Source organism: Rhyacophila brunnea, unplaced genomic scaffold, assembly GCF_057557595.1.
Source record: "Rhyacophila brunnea isolate RB1 unplaced genomic scaffold, BYU_Rbru_1.0 scaffold_1, whole genome shotgun sequence".
NCBI classification, from domain to species: Eukaryota; Metazoa; Arthropoda; class Insecta; order Trichoptera; family Rhyacophilidae; genus Rhyacophila; species Rhyacophila brunnea.
In genome coordinates this window covers 10,390,343-10,409,051 of record NW_028232751.1, presented here as the reverse complement: position 1 = coordinate 10,409,051, position 18,709 = coordinate 10,390,343, and positions in this window count along the sequence as shown.

The window sequence follows — 18,709 nt, the reverse complement described above, 5'->3', positions numbered from 1 at the left end:
AGTTTGTGGAACGGCAACAGAATCTGTTATACTGTACCGCAAGGGTGCGGAGTGTCACTCTGGGTGACACCCGGAACACAATGTCTAAAGCCACGCGAAGCACCTCTTCTGTTAAATACCGCGCTTTAAATACAATTCAATAATAAAAAAACCGACGTAGGTACACGCAGATAACACACAATTAATAGGGAGTGGGTTGCCTTCTGAATGAAACTGTAACAAGTTGTATGTCTCTAGTGTGGAGGAATATGTGATGAACTTAAACGCGTATTAAAGAATATGCTATTTTCAATAATTTTTAGGTACGTCTATAATCTATATCACGTTATTTTGCATTAAAATTTTTCACATCTACGAAACGCGCATTCAATTTTAGTAATATTTGGTACGATGGCCGGAAGATGACGCGTTTGCTTATAAGAAAAATTTTGTCTCGGGTTCGAATGCATGATCAGGGAATTTCACATGTTGTTTTTTCAATGTGTAATATCAATTTCCCGTAAAAACAAAAATGTCTTAAGAAACCTCTTCGCGAGGTGGCCAGATCCATATAAGATTGCACATACAATATATATAACTATATAATTATATAATATAATATAAATGTAATTGAGAACACTCAGCACGCGTTGTGTTTCTTATGTTTTATGGCATGACCGTCATAAAGTAATTCACCGTATCTGGATTTATGATGACTGGCTTTCCATATTTATATATTATATACTTACTTACGTTTGTACACAGATGAAAAATAAACAATTTTTCCACATCACTTTGAAAGATTAAGGTTGAATTTCAATTATTAATAACAATAATTCTACTTAGCAACTAAGTTTTTTGATCTAAATATTATATCTATAATTATGTTACCAGTCAATTATGGTCTATATAAATATGTTATTATAGTTTTATTATTTGGTATTAACTGTTTTTTGATACGGCGAATCGTTAGACCAGAATAATTATGATAACATTGGTTATATAAAATAATATACTTGTCGCTTTGCAGGAAAGTTTTTGAAACTATCTAGTAACACCACCAAAATGTGTCATCCCCTATGTGTCCAGAAATTTGTAAATTCCCAACCTCTTTGGCTCGTAAAGTACTGATATAAAATTCTTTACTACTGATATAAGGTTCTTGTCGGTTTACAGGAAGCAAACGGCAAACATATTTTGAAAATAGCCGATATACTGGATTATTTGTTAGGTTAGGTTAGGTTTTCACTCTTGAATTCATGAATTTTTCTAAAATCAGCTATGAAAATATAATTAATGTTCATATTGATTCTAATAAAATTGGAGACCGTATAGTATACGGTCATCTCATTCAGATAGAAAGCTCACGGCGAACTGTGCTACGGTGAAATGTTTTACGTACAATTTACACGTTGGGGTATACGGTAAGTACAAGTTCGCGCAACTTCCCTCGGTCCATCGCAAATTCTCGCGCCTCCCGCCATGTCAGGCCTGCAGTGCGTAGTACAGTTGTAGTACTGCTACAGGGTGAGGGAGGGCTGGCTACTGCGACGGAACCTTGATGCTGTGCCACAAGGGTACAAAGTGTCGCATTCTCATGTCCCAACCACGTTAAGCGTCTCTTCGTGATTACCTCAACCACCGAGGGCTGCCATGTCCGCTCACGAACTCGAGAAAAATCTTAAGCAGATAAATACACAAAAGTGCTATAAATTCACATAAACAGCATCTACTGAGAATTAGAGCATTTTCGCGAAACATACTTTCAAACAGCGGTAGTTTTAGGTAGAGGTGAATTTAATATTTAAGACGGTAAATTACACCAACATAATATTTGTTACCCGATAGAATTTGCTTTATATGGCTACCCATTGGCCGATATAAATGGTCAGTATTATCAGTTATTTTAATTAAATTTTATTGTATATAATCTTTTAGTTTAAACTATTAATTTTGAGAACAAAAAGCTACACAAAACCGTCTTATAAATTTGTACTGAGTCTACGTGTAGGTCTGTGGCATTGACAGGTTTGGAAGCATCCTTGTGAAAATTTTGCGTCTGTGATAAACCGATATTATTTACAATATAAATTATAATGGGTATGAATTAATTATAAATAATATTAATTATTTTATCTAAATGTATAATTATCATGATATTTTATGCTTCGGCCATTTTTAGCCACCGTATCGTCTGTTTCATTGAAAACCGCTGCTGCTCTGAAAAGTTGTAATATTAAATTTGTAGTCGCTCCTTGATTCGTCACCCTTTATAATATGCCGCCCCTATGAAACGCATGGCCTTCTTAACTCCACGGGATGTCAGTGAACCTTACTATTCAAATCATACGTAAAAATGGCTTAATATTAGACAATATATTATTATGAATGACAATGTTCTACCTACAGGGTAAATAGTGTTCCCTCCCTTTAAATGCAATCGTCTTCCCATGAAATGATGTTATAAAATGTGTCATCAAAATCATCCAATGGCATACTTCATTATTCGATATTGTAGCATTGTATTAAATATGACAATATACATTTACATGTCAGTTGCATTCACCCCCCATTGACGTCATATGCAGATAGCTCCAGGCTTCGCTTCGGTTCAGCGGTCGCGATTACCGGTGACGACTCTCTCTCTCTCCTGTCACACGGAGACGAATATTTTAAATAAAGCTCAATGCTCACTGTATGCCATAACAGTCTTGGACAACCCCAGACACACGCTAGGTCACCGGGCACATCAGACTTTACCCTCAGTCCCATGGCTCCCACATCTTGAAGCGGGCCCCAGGGCTAGAATCTTCGGCGGGCCCCCCTACCTATCGCTAAGGTTAAAGGTCAAGGTTAAAGGTTAAGGTCACTGTGATAATCTACAGTTGTGTAATACAATAATTAGTGGTCAAGGTAAAATTTAGGGTATTTATTATATATTATATATTAGTAGGTAATACACCCACTTGAATTGTGGAGTTGTCGCATTTCGATAAATAAACAATCGAAAATTCGCACAAGTACATTCTTTGAAATGTTTCGTATTCTTTGTATGCCCGAATTGAAATAGCGCCATTTTTTACTATAAGTGCAATTTTGTGACGTGTGTTTATCTCACTTGGCTGGTCGATCCGTCACGCCGGGCCCCCCTCAAGCCCGGGCCCCCAGGCTAAGGCCTTGTCAGCCCCTTGTGGGGGCCATGCTCAGTCCGCTTTTTCAGAGTTAGAGGTGGAACTAAACCCTAAGAACCCCATAATTACATTGCAACCGGAATCCTTGATAACCGCGGACAGGAACTGAATCAGTCAGATTTTGAGGATTGCAATAATTTCATAATTATATTTGTGGTCATGATTAGCTAGTTCACTCATGCTGGAATATGTTATTCAAAAAAGAATATTTTAAATATTAATTAAAAATACTAAATAAATTTTAATAATCATTCCTATGCAATTTTAACAAAATAAATGATTGTATTTGTATACCTATATACAACTGGTGGTGCCCATATGCCAGCGCTAGATATGGAAAGCTTACGAACCGGAGACCGCTCGACAATTTTCTGAATCATAGTTACATTCATACATTTATTATCAAACTTTATGTGTATTATATAAAAATAAGTGTGTTAGATTTTCTATTATATGGCATATCTAGCTCAGACGGTCAAACTATTTTTTCGCCGAGACGAGAGCGATAATTTTACCGATTTCACAAACCGGAACGGCGCTTCGGTGAGCTGCGGTCCATTTAGGGCCCTGCCATACGCTCCACTAACAACTTGAAAAAGATATTAAAATGCGATACGTACAAATTTGAGTTTTTAAATTAATTTGAAATATATAAAAATATGTATTATTACTAGATATCTAGAAAAGTATCAATGGCGAAGGGTGAAGGTAGGTTTTTAAGATCCGATATAAATAGTGCACACTAAACTTTGTCAATCATACGTAGGTATTTGTTCATTGAACTAAAACTACGAATTGTAGATGATGTTGGTTAGTTTTTAAAATTAAATTAAACCCCATGTAACCATGGAGATATTGTAATTCGATATCGTCAATTTTAATTTTTTCAAAAGTCAATTTATTTTGTTATTATTCGTTTTCATCTTACTTCAATTTTAAGACCATAAACTAATAATAATTATCAACCGCGGATTAAAAAAAGGTTGCACATACATGCCGCAAATAGTTGCCGTCGCTACTGGCCCAATGTCGCAATAACTGTACCCATTCAGCTTTATATACCTACTTACAGATTATTGGTACCTAGCAGTGTTTTGCAATCTTACCGAAACCACTCTACGATAAAAAAAATAACCTGTCTCTTGACCCTTTATTCGAAATTCTACCCTTAGCATATAAATCAAAATACTTTTCGATCGGTAGGTATTGGCTAAAAATGTAATTAACTACCACCAATATGGCAGGCACCAAAAAAACGATTTTTTCCGGATTGGTGCATGACACGCGCGTTAACATGATCTTACTCCCTACTTCATTTATCGTTTGTCAATTTATGGCCACGGCTGTTAGTTGTAGCTTAACCACTGGGAAATGCCAATAGAAATGGCGCATTTAAAAAAAATACTACCTTATTCTTAGGTCAATAATTATTATAAAACAATCATCATTATTCGTAGGGTGTTTTATCAGTTTATCACATTTGAAGTGTCAAAGACAATATAGCTTATAATCAGTATCTTTAGAATTATCTTCAAATGTGTTAATCGTGCTCATTTTTTGAATAATACAATGCCTAATTCTTGTCAAATATGGGATCACAGAGATTATTAAATATATTTTTTTATCGTAAATATTTAACTATACCTATAATGTTAACGTTAATTTTCCTAATGGTTTTATAAATGCGTTTAAAAATTAATAAACCTAAAATATCTTAACACCACTGCACATGGATGTACTATATATTATTATATATTAAGGAATGTCCAAGATTATGCTCTGAAAATACTAAGAAAGCTCTATTTTGACCTATGTGGCGGACGTGGGCCGTTAAGTCGATGTCTTCATCATATCATATCTATCATTTCAATACTACACTACACTACAATATTACTACATATCAAATCGAGCTTCAATATTGTGACCATACCTAAATAAGATTTTATACCTATATATTTAAAGAATTTCAAGTTATTCCTACGCATTTATATTTTTATAAAAATCGATGCTTTTTTTAAAATATAAAAGACATTAAAAATATGAATTGGTCAGATACCTATCATCTCTATAAAAAATAGGAAGCTTAATAAACTAAATTTTAATAATAATATGACTATAAATTGATAATATGTATAATAACATGGGGCCCTGCACTAAATTCACATTTTATAACATTTTTCTTAAATTGTAGGTTTATCTTTGACTTTGTTTTCAGATACATATTTATTATATTTTAATACCGTTGAAATTGTAAATTATCAATAATATGTCTCAAATTGCAAGCTTCGTATTTTTCCGCTAGGTGCCTCTGGTAGAAAGGCTAAATAAATACTTCACCTTAAGGGTGCTTTCTTCAATAAAAACTAGAGATGCGTTGTTGGAAAAAAATATACCTAGATGCATTTCTATGAACAAATTTGGCCTATTTGTATCGACATGGTTAAATTATTGTTTATTAGAAAGACTTTTTTTTTTTTTTTTAAATATTTTTATATAGGTACCAATTCAGTCATATCCTCAATTTCAACACAGTCAGCCTGAACCGGAACGCTATATTAAATATTCTGATAGAGCTCGAGAATTTTAGGAGACGGCTTGCTGTCCTCGAGGATTCCACGAGACGGAACGGTATCCTCGAAGATTTTTCACGAACCGGTGCGTTCTGGTCCATTCTGAGCGCTGATAAATGTATATATTTTGTTAACCTCGCTACTTCCCGTTACCTTAAAAAAATATGATGAAATGTCTGCACGTCCGGCGAGTTGCAAAGCATTGAACACGTGTTTTTATGGAAGGCATGCTATGGAAACGCAACTTCAATGAACACGCTGGGTAAAACGGGAATGCGTTTGTCAACTTCTGGTATGACGGCTTTAAGTAGGTGAAGATTCCGATACAAAGAAGACCATGTCACGTAGCAGGTAGGTATTTTAAAATGCTAGTGAGTTTGCAAAATTTAAACGAGTGACTTTACCATTAAGATATTTTTTTGTCTGTACCAAGCTCAACCTGGGTAAAAATTCGATACAAATCATTAATAAAAATGTGTATAACATGAAATCTGTGATCATACCGAATTAGAAGTTATTTAGTTAATTAAGAAATTATATTTTCTTTTTTATTAATCTATTATGGGCTTCGCATATTTCTATGATCATAGACTAATATAATTTTGTTTCTACCTATTTTATCTATGATTATGGTGTCAGTTTAATTTTATTAGTCTATGGTTTAGTTGTTTGTTTAGATTTTCTAGTCTGTCAATCTAAGTTACAATAAAAATACCTAATTGTAAAGATTTTGTTTATTATTAAATACTATGTTAATAACATAATATGCCTACCTGTTCGTAGTGTCTTTTCATTGTTAAATAGAGCTTTGACAGCGAGCCTCATCGGTTACTGGGTGAGTATGAGTTAAATTATCAACTCAATAGTTAATTATTCTATCGTAGACGCCGGTAATATAGGCTAAAATAAATTTAATGTTTTATTAAGTACATTAGACGTCGCTTATTATATTATGTGGGAGTTATTTGGGGTCTTTTGACTGGTTCTCCGCCGTCGCTCGCTGCAATCTGTCAGTGAACGCAGTGTTGCCAACCGAACTATAATTATAGTACATTTAGGTCCGCGTACTATTAAAAAATTATAGTACGTCAAAAATACCACAATTTTGAAAAATGGAATTAATTGAATTCGCCGGTTAGATTGGGTTGGGTTGGGTTGTGTTGTGTGGAAATAATTACAAGATAAAAAGAACTTTTTATATACAACGTTTTTAAATTTCCTGTTGAATTATTATGCTCAATATGCTCAAACTTGTACTTGATATGAAGTAAATAAAAAACAAACAGACAAACAAATATAGAATACTGAAATGTCATTTTGACATTTCATTTAGTAACGCACGTATATATTAATAATTTAGTTGCTAGGACCACCCCCTTAGCAACCAATAATAAATAGTCTTTTGCGTTTTACGGATTTTTCTGAAATAACTTTCCATACAAAACAGAATTAACTGAAAAAGAATTCAATTCTGCTTAACGATGGCTAAAAGTATTTTAAAAATGCATTGGCACCGTGTTCTGATATATTCTAAAAGTTTCAAATGTCTAGCGAGTCGGGAAGTCGGGAAGAAGAAAAATAGATTCCAAGATTTGTACTGGACAAACAACCACCGGACAAACAAGAATACGAGCTAATAAAAACGTTGTAAAAATGGAATTAATTGAATTCGCCGATTAGCATTTTTCGGTTGTAAGAGGTGTTTAAATAAAGCAGGGCATCGGAATTTCTCGAATTCTCTGTTATGTTTATGTGACAAACATAAAACTTACATTTTCAACACGTCCTATAATTTTTGCCGAAATACCATCATTTCTTGGACCGCGTACTATAATTCGATGACAAGATAGCTGAATTAAAAAATGTCTACTGACAGATAAAGGTGGCGGAGCACCAGTCAAAAGCACCGTTCTTTGTTTTAGGGCATTGCATTGTCCCATATTACTTGAAGAGTTATAGACGATCTTTAATATCGTTTTGTTTTCAAAAAACCACTTTTGTTTTTGCTTCTTGAATTAAAAAAAAACGGTACAAGTCGGTTATGGGGAAACCAACGGCAAAGACATTTTGAAAATAGCCGATATACTGGATTATTTTTTAGGTTGGGTTATTTTTAGGTTAAGTTAAGTTAGGTTAGTTTTTAATTTTTGAATTCATGAATTTTGCCAAAATCGGCAATGAGAATTAGCTCAGTTTCCGCCTGGTTTTCCATTACCGACTTGTAGCAATAAAATAATTTTTAGAACTCGTGTATACAGCCACTTCGCACCAGCAACAATCGATGTTCATCTGGGTATCTTCGTGGAAAAAATATGTTGACCGTCTGAGCTAGATAGGCCATAGAAAAGAAAATCTGACACACTTATTTTCATAAAATACACATACGATTTGATGACTATGTAAATATCTTCAGAAAATTTGTCGAGCGCTCCGGTTCGTAAACTTTTCCATTTCGAGCGCTGCACAATAGTCATGTCCTGTATACATTTTACAACTCAATTATTTAAATACATAACTTGTAAAACACTTCTATGAATATTTGGCAGACCAACACTACACAATTTATAATACCACCATTTTTGTTCATGGCTCATGGATCTTCTAAGAGTGAGATTTGTTGCTAGCTCTAGAAGTAAATCATTTTTAATTAGTTTTTTTTTCTGTCATCAACATTAATAAAACCAACATGTCCAAATTGCATTACCTGTAAGTACAAACTAGCCTTTTCATATATAATTACATGCTTTTCATATAGGTACCTACCTAATATAGTAAGTAATTCATGTCTTTTAAATCTACTGAAAGAAAAAATATTACAGAGTTTGCAAGATGATCCTTAATAAATATTATTATGGAAATATTTCAAATTGATGGTAGATAATAATTATTTGATTAATAGTACCAGTAGCAGTTATAGAATCGTATGTAACATTTCGTATTTGCAACTTGATGGTGTGGATGAAACACAGTATTGATGGTAAGGTTTCTTTACCTTATAACTCGTATGATTGTCATTCTGCTCACTGGTGTTAATTATGATGTTAATGTTTTTGTATTAATGCCCATGGTAGAAAATGTTTTTTCACAACGCCAGAGAACAAAGCCTTTTGTGTACCATGTACATTTTCATGTACCTATAACTACGTCAAGTGGAAGTCTTGTCACTGTGTCTCTTTGATTGGGTGTTCTCCTGCAAATCTATTAATCGTAGAACAATCTGTTTTACCTTGAGAATAAACCTTAATTCATTTTTATACTAATTACAGTAGAATCTCGATATGACGGACTTTGGATATAAATGTAAAGATTGTTAAAAACATCGTGTTAATGTTATACATTTTAAATTGAAATTTTAGATGGTGAAGAGATTTGGGACTATCAAGCCGATAGTAATGCTGTTTGACTTAATGGATGACGAGAAGGTTTTTGGTACAAAAAACCACAGTAACCAGGAAAAACCGGCCACTTTAGAACAACAAAGGCAGTGATCCACGAGGAAGGTGAAACCAGCCAGCACTTTGATTCTAAAGTGCCACGTGAAGAGTAAGCAGAGAGGTCCCTATCTAAACAAAAAAAAAGCAGTTAGCGCGCCCTGTCTGGTATATTTTACCATTTGAGTCCTTGTGAAATAAGTAGCAGATAGTGCCCTGCAATTTCTACTGTGGTTGAAGTGAATACTGCATGACATCTGAGTGTCTTAAAAACATAAAGTACAACTTTGTAAATAACTGACTTTTTTTATTGTAGATGACTTATTAGAAAACAATACTACTGTTTATAATATGAAGCTCAGAATTATTTGAACATTTCCATTAGCAAAAAACAAATGCGTGCGGGACAGACAATTCGCAGCAATCAAAGGCGAATGCTGATAATTGAAAAATTGAAGAAGGGTGAAACGAAATCCTCAAACCGAGGCCCTTCTAACTCATGTTAAAATGGTATGCCAAAAGGAAGGTACATAATGATAAGTAACAAGTGCGACGACTCAATTGTACCGACTCATTAAATCAACAGAGCCATGAAGCTATCTATAATACAACCAAAATGCATTGTGAACTACAATAAAAACATTGGCTCTGTTGATAAAGTCGACATGATGTTGAGAAGCCTTTCGTGTATGCGAAAAAACAATAAAATGTTGAAAAAAATTGAGAAATATAATGTTTTGTGAACAGGATTTGGGTCTGCAACATAACTACTCAAAGATCAGTGGCATGGGCAAACAATAGAGTGTAATATTATTAGTCGGGTCTCAGCGGCCCCCTCAACATAATATGCTGCCATAGAAACCATTACAATTGAACTCAGGAATTGCACACGTTACCTGCTCGATCATCGTGGGGGCCAAATAGAATATTAGTGGTGAAGACTCCATACTAGGCGATTATTTAAAACCTACCTTCATAAGAAAAATATTTTTTTATTGCATATTGACATATTATTTATAATTTTACATGATTACTTGATTATTTTATATTCGATAAAAATAATTTAATTTGCCAACGGCAGATGTCGTATATGTAAGAATGTATTATACAGATTACAAAACAATCTGCAAAGGTTTCAAAAATATACCACAGCGCACCATCAGCTGTCTTCACTTAAATAAATGTCGATTATTTGTCAAGGAATTCTCATATTTTTTCGTATGGACTTTATGTCACGTAACCTCAGTCAGTCTATCGAATTGTATGAAATATGGTAGGCTCCTATCACAGAGCCTAAAACCTTCGCGCATAATATTGTTGTCATGACTGCACTTAGTCCTAAATAATTAGATATTAATTACATAATTAAAAAAAAATAATTTCTCTGGCGCTTAATCGCGATTGTTAAAAATAAAAAGAAATTTTATCTAATTTTTGATCTCATGGCTGAATTTTATGTCGTCAGTGAGTTTTTAAAATTTCATGGTATTAGTGTGTCATTATCATTCTTCTTCTTATTGTGCCATCCCCTAGCGGAGGTCGGCCACCATCAAGGCGGTCTTGGATTTGTCGTCTGCTACCCGGAACAGTTCAGTGGAGCTGCACTCGTATCAATCACGAAGGTTCGTAAGCCACTAATGCGGCGCCATCCTCTGCTACGCTTATCATTGATCTTTCCTTGAATGACAAATTGGGGAATGCTGTATCTTTGTCCTCTCATAATGTGGCCGAGGTACTGTAGTTTTCTGGTTTTGATACTACGTAGAACTTCTCGGTCCTTCCCCATTCGATTGACAACTTCAACATTTGTTATCCGGTCAGTCCAAAGAATTTTGAGGATGCGTCTATACAGCCATATCTCGAAAGTTTCAAGTCTCCGTGATATCTCTTGGTTTAGTGTCCATACTTCCATACCATAGAAAAGAATTGAGATAAAATAACAACGTACCATACGCAGTCTCAGACCTAGGTTAAGGTCTCGATTGCTAAGGAGGCGTCTCATTTTGAGAAAGGCGCTCCTTGCGATCTCAATTCTAGTTTTTATTTCCTAAGACTGGTCCCATTTCTCATTGACCCATGTACCTAAATATTTATAATGGGTCACACGTAGGATTGGTTCGCTGTTAATGACAAAATTTGTGTTGATGTCGCTATTTTTTATACTAGTAGTAGTTTTGTTTTCTTGAGGTTCATTTTTAAGCCATAAGAATTACTGACCTCATTAACCCTTTCTACCAGTTGATGTAAACTCTTTAAGCTATCAGCAATCATTACAGTGTCATCGGCATATCGTGTATTGTAAATATGTTTCCCATTAACCAAAACACCCATTGATTCACCTTGTAAGGCTTCCTTGAAAATAGTTTCTGAGTACAGGTTAAATAGCAGAGGTGACAATATACACCCCTGTCATACACCGCGACGAATTTTTACCTCTCCACTGATTTCATTTTCGATCTTAATAGTTGCTGCTTATTTCCAATATAAGTTAGCTATCAGTTGAATGTCTCTTGCATCGATGCCTTTCTCCTGTAGGAGTTCAAGAAGTTTAGGATGCCTAACAGTATCGAATGCTTTCTCGTAATCGATGAAACACATATAAACATCAACATTAACATTTAGGCATCTTTGCACTAGAACATTCAAGCTGAAAAGTGCTTCGCGAGTGCTCAAACCACTTCTGAAGCCAAATTGTGTGTCATCCATGTCTTCTTCGCATTTTAGAAAAATCCTATTACGATGATTTTTAATAAAACTTTTAACATGTGGCTCATCAAACTTATTGTTCTAAACTCCTTTGCATTCGCGTTGCCGACATTACGTCTCATTTAGTGCGTACATGCAATATAAATAATTTGTTAAAATGTCTCATGGGTTCTGCAAAACAAAGTCGGGAATCAGTGTCTCAGTGTGTAAATTTTTTTTTCCGGTGGAAAGTTCATCAATTATGACAACCTTAAGACCCTTTAAATTTTGCCTGGCGCGAGCGAAACATAATTGAGTGTGGTGAAGTAGAAAGCAGGCAATTCTCACCACATAAACAGATAAATATACAGTTTTGTATCAGTTGTGACTGATTATGACTACACACCATGTTAAGCTTTTTAAATGATAAATATAATGGATATAATATTATAATATATATTATTATTATTTGAAAATTAATTTATAATATATTATAATAATCGAAGTGTGCTATAATATAATGTCAACTCCAGTTAAGAATATAGATATTATATTGAATGGAATATATTATTTCAATGTTTTTAGGGCTGGCTGTTTTCAGTAAAAATACATAAGTGTTCCATAATGTTCATTCCGCAGTGGCCTACCGTGGTGTTAAAAAATAAAATCTATATTTTGTTGTACTTAATTATTATTTAAAAATTTTGTTATTTAAATATAATAGATTAGATTTTAACGAAAAATAAATTTAAATAATGTAATATAAAATAGCATACTTACATTTATTTAACAAAGTAAAATAAAATTTCATGATGCACCGTATAGAATATTCTTTATTGTCTATATTATTATGCAATTTTTTGTTAATTATCATTACAATTGAATTGGCGAAACGAGTGAAGTATACCTATGTGTAATTCTACACGATTGTTTTTGACATTCTTAGGTCATGTTCTCAAATTTTCCATGAATATTCCAAGAAATAATAGTGATATTTATGTTTCTTAATGTTTTTAGTATTACATGAATGACACATCAGGTCAACAGATTACGTGCGTACATGCATTGCTATGAAAATACAAGAAACAGATTTTATACATGTTTATCCTGTTTCACACTTAATAGGCATACAATGTGGAAACAGCACCTACTTAATTTTTTAATTATATACCACTCATACTCGATTAATCCTCAGACCCATAATTATTTTTAATATCACGCAGATCAAACTGTTAATATTACTATATGCGCGTTCAAATGAAGATCTTGTCATGAAAATACCTATCTGTATATACTTATTGCATTTTCAAAACACACTAGAGGGCTAAGGTGCAGTGTGAAGGTCGAAAATGAAGAATTTGGGATATCTTTGCGAGCTCAGCCTACATAATCTGTAGAGTATATGTATGTCATTATGATACCTTATCTTTTCTCATCTCTCACTTTCATGACAGTTAAAACTTTTAAAATTAATGAAGAAAAATCAATATTAAAAAAATGGTCATAATATTGACATCAAGACGCAATGTGACATCACTAACAGATTTAGCAACTGTCATTGTGTTTTCTTGTATGCATGTCAATTGCCATTATATAGATTGAATGTTTTTTTATGTTCTGTTCTATGAATAGCACTCTCTTAGAAATCTACATTTAATGAGCTCATAATAAAATATACTATTGTCAACGTCACTGTGTTAAAATTAGAATTCCATTATGTCGTCAATTATCATTTATAAATTTAATATATAATAGTGATATTCGGTAAATTTTTCACCTCATTTTATGATTTATTCGTAATTGTGGACAAAATTATCTAATATGGCTTTATTCTCAATTTTACCACAGTTATTATGAGCTCTTATTATGAGTATATAATATTGTCATTCAATGCTAATTTTTAAAATAAGAAAAAGACAATGTAAAATTATCTAGGCCAACCTCGCAAAGATACTTTAAATTTTTCACTAAATTGTAAAAGTGGTATTTTTCTTCAAATACATAATTTCTGATTGATTTTTATGTTACATGTTTTGCAAAAAACACAGAAAACATTTTTTAACCGTTAAAACTCCTTTGTCTAGTTGGAAAATTGGGGTAGAAAATGAATTTACAATAATACATTATAAAATGAATGTAACTATATTGCCTAATTCAATTTTGAATGTTTATTCTTAAAATCTTAAAAAGGGATAAGATTTAACAAAAAACGTCACCTTTTCGTTTTTGATGATGTCTATTCTAGTTCGCGAAATGAGTTCTCCCCAAAGTATCTTCTTCATTAATTAATTATAAACTAAACATCATCATCATCATCATCAGCCTGAATCTATCCACTGCTGGATGAAGGCCTCTTCAAGTTGCTTCCACTTCTCTCGGTCCTGTGCATTGCGTTGCCACGTAATTCCACAGAACTTTATCATTTCATCGATCATCCGCTGGATCGATGAAACTAAACATATTATCATATTTTATGCCAAATTTCGGTAAATGAAATTTCTATTTCTTTTCTTTACCAGATTATATGAGAGATACTGCAGTGAGTTCCAAGCGTATATTCAGGTAGCTCCACCGACAAATGATGTACTTACTTCATCAAGAAGGTGTACAATTATTGGTAAGTTCACTATATTTACAACCTTATTCAAACATATTTTCTTTCGCGGAACCATTTAAGTATCTTGTAAAATCGTAGAGACCCCCACCTGACTGACACATATAAGATCTCTTGCCATCTCATACGTTTTGTAGTTTTTGTGTGGAAAGGTATCGGTTAAAGTACCCGACATGGCTAGAATAGAACTAATTTAACTCGCGAGTGATGAGTTGGCAACTTCGCCAAAATAGCATCTGGCAAAAGTGATGTCTACAGTATGAAAATTTATGACTTTCATTTTATTATCTTATGAATATAAATGTTAGATATCACCGGTCATCGAAAAGTAAATATTTAATCTATTTTGTTGGTTATGTTTGTCTAATCATTTGTATAACTGTCGATTTGATTGATTTCGTATAATATGATATACAGGAGGACCTCGACTTTCGCACATAATTGGTTCCTGAAAAGGTGTGCGAATGTTGAATGTTCGAAAGTAGAGGGAAGTAAAAAAAAATTAAATTGTGGGTATTTTGAAATATTTATTTATCAAGTAAATATAAGATGTTTAAGAGACATGTTTAAGTGGGGTTTGCGGGTGTTTCCCTTAAAAAGTTATCAAGAGTTAACTCTTTGCTACTCTTCTTTTTCTTATTTTAAATAAAATATTTTAAATGGTAAATCATTAACTTTACAATATTGCTTAACTGCTGGCACGAAATGTAAAGTGAACCAATCTTTTAATATTAACGCAGTAAACCCAGGCTTTTTTATTTGATTACTGGAAGCAATTCTTTATCCTTCCCTTTCAATGCTCGGAGATTTTCTGGTTGATAAATTAACATTGGCATCAATTTTAAATCACCAGCCAAGTTTCCACCAAGAAGCAATGTCAATCGGTTTTTAGAAGGTTTATGCCCAGGGGCAACTGATTTTTCCTTTGATAAGAATGTACGACTAGGCATTTTTTCCAAAATAAACCTGTGTCATCTACATTAAATATTTGGCTAGAGGAATATTCTCCATCTTCAATAATTTTGGATAATGAGGAAATAAATTCTTTTGCAGCATCTTTATCCGCATCAGCCGATTTTCCAGTGAATTTAATATAAACCAACCGTTACTTGCTTGAAAAATCGTGTTAAAATCTTCTTTTTATAGCCTTCCGATCTTTGTAGAAACTAAGAGCCTTCGCTTGAATAATTTAATTATTCAGAGGGACATCTTTTTGATGTTGGTCGTTGATCCATGATGACAAATATTTTTCCATTTCATCCATAACTATGCCGTGTCCTTTGGAAACAACCTTTAAAGATAATACCACAATTTTGAACGTATTCCTTAATTTTATTTTTATTTTTCAAAATTGAACATATCGTAGTAGACCTGTTTGTATCATACGAACGTCCGATTGAAGCAAAAGATTCACCGCAATCAGAACGTCATGTGAATTTTATAAGTCCTTGATTTCTTTTTGTTCGTATCAACACTGCAGTTTTTCCGTTTCTTACTCATGTTTATAAATTTTTAGGGTGAAATATTTCAAATGAAGAAAATTAGCAAAACGCACAACATCACACGCCCGCACGCGCTCCTGCGCAAGACTAAACCTATCCTAGCTAGCTCACAAGCAAAGTGACGGGTGCGAGCAGGATGCAAGTGACGCAAGAAATGCACTTGCCTGTGAGCGAGCAAGAAGGGGATATCTTAACCCCACGGCTAGCGCGACGTTTAAAAAAAACGATTTTTTTTGAAATGTGCGAAATAGCGAATTGTGCGAAAGTCGAACGTTCGTAAGTCGAGGTCCGCCTGTAGTTATGCAGAAAATAATCTTTGCTGAATGAGAAACCATATAAATCGAGATTAAAGATACTTTTAAGATAAGATAAGTCTACCTAATGTATCGATCGATGCGGTTCTCGTGGTGAAGCGCGTAAAGCGCTTGCCTTCCACCCGAGAGTCCCTGGGTTCCATTCCCGGTCAGGACACACAATATTTATGTGTTTTTATCAAAGCCTGGGTGTTTGTGATTGTTCAAAATTGGAATTGTTCAAAAAGGAGATCCTCAAGAAGGCCTTCGACCCCAGGTCCCTTGGGGTTCAAATTACGGGTATCCGTAACATAAGGAACGGAGGTGTAATTGTTCACCCCCGTTCTGAAGTCGAGGCCAAGGCCCTTATGAAAGCCCTGGAGACCTCGGAGGCTGCCCTACGAGCCGAGCTCGCTGGGAAAAAACAGCCTCCTGTCATTATCTTTAACTTACCGTCGACTCTCACGGAACCACAGCTCCGGGAAGCTATCTTCACCTCCACCAGGGAACAGACCGGCCTGCCAGAAAAGGCATACCAGGAAATAAGACTGAGCCACAAAGCCGGGCCAAGAACCGGAAGATGCCACTTTGTGGTCTTCGCCCCGGCGGCCATCTGGTCTGCCCTAATAGCAGAGGACAGACTCTACATGGGGTGGGAATCCTTCCCTCTTAGGGACTACGTTGGGGTAGTAAAGTGCAATATTTGCCACCTCTTCGGTCACATGACCAAAGGTTGTTCTAACAAAACCCCGACGTGCAGCCACTGCGCCAACCCCGGCCACGACCGCGAGGACTGCCCCAACAAAGGAAACCCACCCAAATGCGTGGCCTGCCATAAACACAAGCAGCCGTCTGATCACTCCACCGGCAGTCTCGATTGCCCAGCAAGGCTACACGCGGAGCTGCGCGAGAGGGCTATGGTGGACTACACTGCCACGCGATGATTACCTTCGCTCAGTTGAACGTCAACCTGAGCGACGCCGGCTCGGCGGAGTTAATTGAGACCATGCGGGCCACAGGCTTGTCTCTGGCGCTGGTGCAGGAACCGCACCACTGGGGCTCTAAAAGGGGCCCCAAGGCCACTGAAAAGGGACTCGGGTGCGCGGGCCTTGTCGTCAGCGCCAGGGGTGCAGAGCCAAAGGCCTGCGTCTTCGCTCTTGACCCTCGCTTTGGCGTGCTTTCGCTCTCGCACCTGTCAACTGAGCTAGTCGCGTGTGCAGACATAAGCTTTCCCGGAGGAGGCAGTGTGGTGGTTATCTCCGCCTACTTCAGCTTTAAGAGCACAAAGGAACACGTGGCATCAGTGCTCGACGGCATCCTACGCGCAGTTGGTGGCAGGGATGTCATCATCTGTGCGGATGCAAACTCGCAATCCCCCCTCTGGGCGCCCGTGGATATCCCCCTGTGCGACGCGGACGTCATCGAGGAGCTGGTTCACCAGCACAACCTGGTCGTCCTCAACGACCCTAACAGCTTGCCGACTTTCGTGTCGCACGCAAACTCCGGAAGCACCCACATCGACATCACCCTGGCCACTGAGTCCGTCGCGAGACGAATCAGCGGCTGGAGAGTCCATGAGAGTGCTTCCATGAGTGATCACCGGCTGATCACTTTTGAGCTGGCCACTGAATCCTCGCACGATGGCGTCTCTGACGTATCCCCAACCCTGCCTACGCGATTTAGAACGCGTGACGGGAATTGGGAAAAGTTTGAAGAGGTGCTCTCCAAAAAGCTTGACAGGACATCTAGAACCCGATTTCCGGACCTGCACTCGGCCGCCTCACGACTGACCGCAGACATCACCGGATCAGCCGAAGCTTCACTTGGACGCTGCAAGCCCAAGCCACCAAGCCAGTCGCCGTGGTGGACGCAGCATGTTTCGCGCCTGCGTGACCTTTTCAGAAAAGCGCGCAAGGGCCATCAACGTGCACGCCTGCGCATGCAACCACCTGCCTTCATCGATCCCCTTGCAACTATGGCCAAATCCACCCGAATGGAATACAAGAAAGCGATTACTCAAGCCAAGAAAGACTACTGGCGTAACTTCGTCACCATTGAGGGAGGTTTGGACCCCTGGGGTCCTCCATACCGCGCATTGAGGCTGGGACTCAGACCGACGAGCCTCTTGTGCGGCATCGAGAAACCGGGTGGCGGATTCACCAGTACCGAGTCTGAAACGGCTGCGGTCCTACTCGAGGCCCTCATCCCCCTGAATGACGAATCCAGGGATGATGACGCCATGAGGATGGCCCGCTTTGAGGCTTCTCTTTCCATCGACACGGATCACTCATCGTTGCCTTCCGAACAGGAGATCAACCACATCATACGCACGTTGATTGCTGGCAAGGCCCCGGGCTCGGACTGCATTGACAATTTACTTGTCAAACGCACATGGGCCATCGCCGCGCCAGAGATTACAGCCCTCCTCAGTGACTGCATCAGAA